The sequence below is a fragment of the Citrus clementina genome, unplaced genomic scaffold, assembly GCF_000493195.1.
Source record: "Citrus clementina cultivar Clemenules unplaced genomic scaffold, Citrus_clementina_v1.0 scaffold_1, whole genome shotgun sequence".
Lineage (NCBI taxonomy): Eukaryota > Viridiplantae > Streptophyta > Magnoliopsida > Sapindales > Rutaceae > Citrus > Citrus x clementina.
Genome location: NW_006263303.1, coordinates 19903444 through 19909624, shown reverse-complemented (window position 1 = coordinate 19909624; position 6181 = coordinate 19903444). Strand labels below are relative to the sequence as shown.

General features: G+C 35.4%; 1 pseudogene; it reads right to left on the bottom strand.

Moving 5' to 3' along the window:
• Nucleotides 1-245: 245 nt before the first annotated feature.
• The window catches only part of LOC18054760, an 8689-nt pseudogene continuing 2753 nt past the window's right edge, over nt 246-6181 (bottom strand).

Genomic DNA, 6181 nt, shown 5'->3' with positions numbered 1-6181 from the left:
ACAAAATATCTGTAAATTTGGACGAACAAGTCCTGATTTTTTTTTTAATGTATTCATTTGTCACGAAAATGAATCAGCAAGCCCAACTCTACTCAAGCAATGCCTGAATTCAGGGCAATGCAAGCACTACTAATTATAAGCGTATTCCGGTGCCATATAACCACTTCAAAAGAGTGAAATATATAAGTTAATTTTCATTAATCAGTGCAAGTGAATCGTAAAGATCACATGACAAAAAGTACTTACTATGTCCCAACTACTCTGTTTGTGTTTCCTTCTGTCTCGTCTCCACCAAAAGCTCTTGCCAAACCAAAATTCGAAATTTTTGGGTTCATATCTTGATTGAGTAGCACATTACTTGCTTTGAGATCTCGATGTATAATCCTCAATCTAGAATCTTGATGAAGGTACATAACACCCCTAGCAGTCCCACAAATAATGTGGAAACGCTTGGACCAATCCAATATCTTACATCTTTCTTGATCTACAAATTACGACATTAAGGTTAGTATAAAATTTTCTGAAAATACATAAGAAACGTTTATAATCAAGGCACAAGCTAGCCGAATATTTTAAGGTTATAGGGACCCAGACCAAAAATGAAAGAGTCCAGGCTTTTGTTGGGCATGAATTCATAAATCAACAATTTCTCCTCTCCCTGAATGCAACAGCCAAGAAGCTTTACAAGATTTCTGTGCTGTAATTTGGAAAATAGTATAACTTCATTCTTTAACTCCTTCAATCCTTGCTCAGAAATCTTCGAAAGCCTCTTCACAGCAATTTCCTGTCCATCCACTAGCGTGCCCTGCCAAGCCATATATGTGAATTTAGTTACCAAGTAAAATAAGTATTTTTGACTAGCAAGTTTCAAGTTTACCTTGTAAAAGGGTCCAAAGCCACCTTGTCCAAGCTTCTTGTTGATTGAAAAGTTATTGGTGGCACTAACAATTGTAGCTAACTCAAACAATGGTAGCTCCAGGTCTATGTTTTGAATCTAATCGTTTTCTGTTTTCTCTGAAATATTGGACAATATTAGCTGAAAGCGCATATGCAGTACGTATACTGGACAAACTACGAACTAGTAACTACAATTTTCATCTTCTTGATGAGAAGGTTCTTTATATGTAAATTTGTATTAAAGTTATTTTCCAGTCAATATGAAAGTGCAAGTAAATAGAGAACCATAGGTGAAAAAGAGGCGTGTATTAAGATAACACTAAATGCAAGTAAGTAAATCTGCTATTCCAACAAAAAATTTACAAGTTTAATTACCTTGCCCCTGATCTAAATGATATGCACTGTTAACTCTTCATCTTGAAACAAACGTACAGTTATTGCTGCATATAAAAACTTATTCTACTTGGTGAAAGATTTTATTGAAGATTTGATACAGAAAAATTGAACTCATATAAATGTTGATTGAAAGGAAACGACTATCATAAAAATGCAAGCAAATGGCTATAAATTTGTGAAGGAAAGTGGAGTGCTATTATACCTGCTATATTTCTCCTGCGTTTGCGAATCAAGTAGCCAGCTATAAGCACCACAGCTAGCAGAGCAGTACTAGAAATGACTATCACCACTATCTTTGTCGTAGGCTCACCTTTCGCTCCTTGATCAGCGTATTCAGATATAGCAAAGCAAGTCAATAATCATATAGCTAAGAAAAAAGGATTCAAATAGCAGCAAAATTCTATGCATAGAAGCTATACCCAGAAACTGCTTTATGCGAAAGGTGCTTCTCAATCAGAACTCAATACTAAATTGCACAATAAAATTGTGGAACTAGTCTAACTGGAGTGGTACTCCTAAGTTCTCATAATGGAATGACATAAATAAGTATACGGATACCTAGCTCTGAAGCAGACATTCGAATATACAAGTCCTGCCCACTATCTTGGAAGTATCTGATGTCAATCAGATCACCAAACCACATGGCACAGCCACTGCCTTCTCCTCTGATATCTGAATTTGTGTATGCCATACAAGAAGAGTTGTCTAAGCATTTCTCCCGACATTCATTGAGATTCATACTTTTGCTAACCCAAGAGGAAGTAGAATCTGGCAATTTCAGATCATTAAATTTGACAAAACCATCACGTCGAGAGTAGTTTAACGGCTTAGTACGCACGCACCCTTGAGAACGTTCCACATAAACCTCTGATTTCGGTTTGAAACCTTTTAAACATTGGCAAACAGGCGATTTGCTAATGCTGCAAATGCCATAGGCACCACAGAGATTGTAAGTGTCACACTGATCTCTTGGCACACTTGTATACAGCTCCCAACTTTGAGTTGCTTTACTCCACACGAATCGTTGACATAAAGATAGTGTTTGGTTCACGAGAGTCCTTGAGAAAACAACTTTATCTACGAGGATGTATGTGTAGTAGAGCTCATCCTCATTAGAGACAAAGCTTGAGTTAAAGATTGGGTTTGGCTTTATTGATGAAGCACTGAATGTGACGCCATTCCATGGGCCAGTCCTATAGAACTTTGTTGATCCCTTCCACATGACTAGCTCATGATTTCCTTGTCGTTCAATTTTCCAAATAAGGTCTCCAGGAGACGGGTCATTTAAGCTCTTCCATGATGTTACGCGCCGCTCAAGACCAGTCTTTAAATCCCATCCGAGCTTCATTCCTGGTAGCAATGTATCAGAAGGATAATCAAAGCTTTGCCAAAAATAATTTTCAGAATCACCATCTTGTTCACCTTTGAGGATAAGATTTCTTGAATCCAGTAGCTGTAATATCACTGGAGTCTGCTGCACTTCTTCGCTCAAGCTTGCTGACCAAACTATGCCCATGCTCAGGCTTGTTAAAACAGGATTGCCTGTCCTGTTTATCGTTAACAAGCCAGAAGAATCATTGATGGGTTTGAGGCGGTTTGCAACCCAAAAAACTGTTTTAACTAGTATACTTTTGTACAAAATTCCCACATAACGATTTTCTATTGGTGAATTTTGAATATGGAGGCAAAGAACAAAGAAAATTTCTTAGGATTTGAGATGCGTTTGCACACTTTCCTTTAAGGTTTTATTTGCCCTCACCAATTTTGGTTTGCTATAAAGTTTTAATGGCAAATTACCCCCAAGATATATCAAATCCTGAATACAATCTCTAGCAAATAAGATTGTATTTCCAGAACATATATGAAACCTGCAAAATCTGATGATTGATCTAATTGTGTGTCTTTCTTTTATGAAGAAGATGTTTATTTGAAAGAATACAACCATTAGAAATGGTACTTCTTCAAAGACACTCTTTTGGTTTGATTTTGCATCGATTGACAATTGAAATTTCCAAGCTTGCTAACCGTTTTTTCAGTTGACACAAAAACACGCTCTCTGGAAATAAACGGTTAGCGGTTTTCTCAATAACGGTGAGCCGTTTTCTTCCAGAATGTCAAATAAGTTGCTCTCTGTAAATAAACGGTTAGCCGTTTTTCCAAACGGTTAGCCGTTTTTCCAAACGGTTAGCCGTTTGCTTTAGAACAGAAAACATGCTCTCTGGAATTAAACCGTTAGCCGTTTTCTCCAAAAAACGGCAAATCGTTTTCTTCCAGAATATCAAACCAAAGATTGAAAAATGTTATAATCTCTCTTACAATCCCCCACTAGATTGTAATATTTTTCAGATTTGTTAATAATAAACTTATACATACAAAAAGGTATCTTTCGATTTTAGCCTTTAATTAGTGAGTGTATTTCAAAGTATTTACAAGACAATAGTGTGCTAAGCATTAAACTTTGTCTCTTAAGTAAATACCGGAGATACATCACATATAAGTTATCCCAGATTTCAAAGTTGTGTTCCAATATTTAGCATTATTCCGGCCTTGTGCTCTATCTTGGATTCATGAACATTTACAAGATTAAACCATGATCTTGTTAGAAACGGCACCATTTCTTATGTTCACTTAGGTGAAGTTTCAAATCATGTCTTTAGCTACTATAAGACTTGAACTTCATTAAGAGTAAATACTCAACCTCAACCTTGTAGCTATTTGCACCGAATATCTCGAATGGGATTATTTATTACTCGGTGCCAAACCAGTCACAAAACAACAACTTGTTATTACCCATTTAACTATGGAGTAGCGGTACAACTACTACATAGTTGGGTTACCGTCGTTGGTGACTTTATTATGCAAAGGTTTCAATCCCATTCCAAAAGATGTATCCTTAACTAAGTCTCTTGAAAGACCTTTTGTTAAAGGATCTGCTAGGTTCTTATTAGTCTTAACATAAACAATATTAATAACACCATCTGCTATTAATTGTTTCACATATTCATGTCTCAAGCTAATATGTCTAGACTTTCCATTATACACTTTGTTATAAGCTCTAGACAATGTAGCTTCACTGTCGTAGTACAAAGAAATAGATGGCATCGGTTGTGGCCACAACATTATATCAAACAACAAATTTCTCAACCATTCTGCTTCTTTGCCTGCAGCTGCAAGTGCTATAAACTCACTTTCCATTGTTGAATGAGTTATGCACGTTTGTTTCTTTGAAGCCCAAGAAACCGCTCCTCCAGCAATTATAAAAATCCAACCAGAAGTGGATTTATTGTCTCTTGTATTGGTTACCCAACTAGCATCTGAATATCCTTCCAGTACTTCAGGATAATCATTATAAAACAAACCCAAATTAATGGTCCTTTTAAGATAACTAAGTATCCTACCAATTGCTTTCCAGTGTTCAACACTAGGGTTACTCGTGAATCTTGACATTTTGCAAACTGCAAATGCTATATCAGACCTCGTACAATGCATAGCATACATCAAGCTACCAATAGCACTAGCATATTCTAGTTGTGCTACTACTCGGCCTGAATTCTCTAGTAATTTAATACTAGAATCATATGGGGTATTAGCTTCATTAAATTTCAAATAATTGAATTTAAGAAGCACTTTCTCTATATAATGAGACTGACACAACGAGTAACCCCCACTATGTTTATTCACTTTGACACCTAAGATAGTATCTACTTCACCAAGATCTTTTATCTTAAATTGTGAAGTTAAATACTTCTTTGTATCATCTACTCCTTGCATATTTGTTCCAAAGATAAGCAAGTCATCAACATACAAGCATATAATCATACCAAAGTCATTCATAAATTTAAAATATATACATTTATCAGCATTATTATGCTTAAAACCATGAGATAAAATTACTGAATCAAACTTCTCATGCCATTGTTTTGGTGCTTGCTTTAAACCATAAAGAGATTTGACTAACTTGCATACCTTTTTCTCATTTCCTGGCAAAACAAATCCTTCAGGTTGTTCCATATAGATTTTTTCATCAAGATCACCATTAAGAAAAGCTGTTTTAACATCCATTTGATGCACATACAAATTGTTCAATGAAGCAATTGCAAATAACACTCTTATAGAAGTTAACCTAGCTACCGGAGCATATGTATCAAAATAATCAATACCATTTCTTTGCTTAAACCCTTTGGCTACTAATCTAGCCTTAAAAGTTTGCAAAGAACCATCACTATTGTACTTTCTTCTAAATACCCATTTGCTGCTAATTGGTTTAGATCCTGGAGGAAGATCAACCAAGACCCACGTTTGATTCGACATAATCGAATCCATTTCATCATTTACCGCCTCTCTCCAAAAAGAAGCATCTCTAGAAGACATAGCCTCGCTAAATGTCTTTGGATCTTTTTCAATATTTAACAACAATGGTACTTTGTTAAGTACATTCTTTCTATCCCCTTCAACCAAGAAGAGTAGTGCTTGTGATGAAATAAAATCCGGAGCTAAACTCTTTTCTTTCTTTTCACGTTGACTCCTCCTTGGTTCGAAAGATGTCATAGACTCTTTCCTTTTATTATTATTAGTGGAGGTACCAGGAGTATTAACACATGGTTGACCAATACTTGATTCTAATTCAATATTATAATCATGTTGAAATTTATTCTCAATAAATTCAACATCTCTAGATTCCACAATCACATTAGAATCTAAATCTAACAACCTATAAGCCTTGGAATTTTCAGCATATCCTACGAAAAAACTTTTTATACCTCTAGCTCTCAACTTTGATGACTTAGGGTCATGTATTTTATAAAAAGCTAAACAACCCCAGACCCTTAAATACATCAAGTTTGGTTTTTTTCCTTTCCAAATTTTCATATGAGATATATGTGTTTTT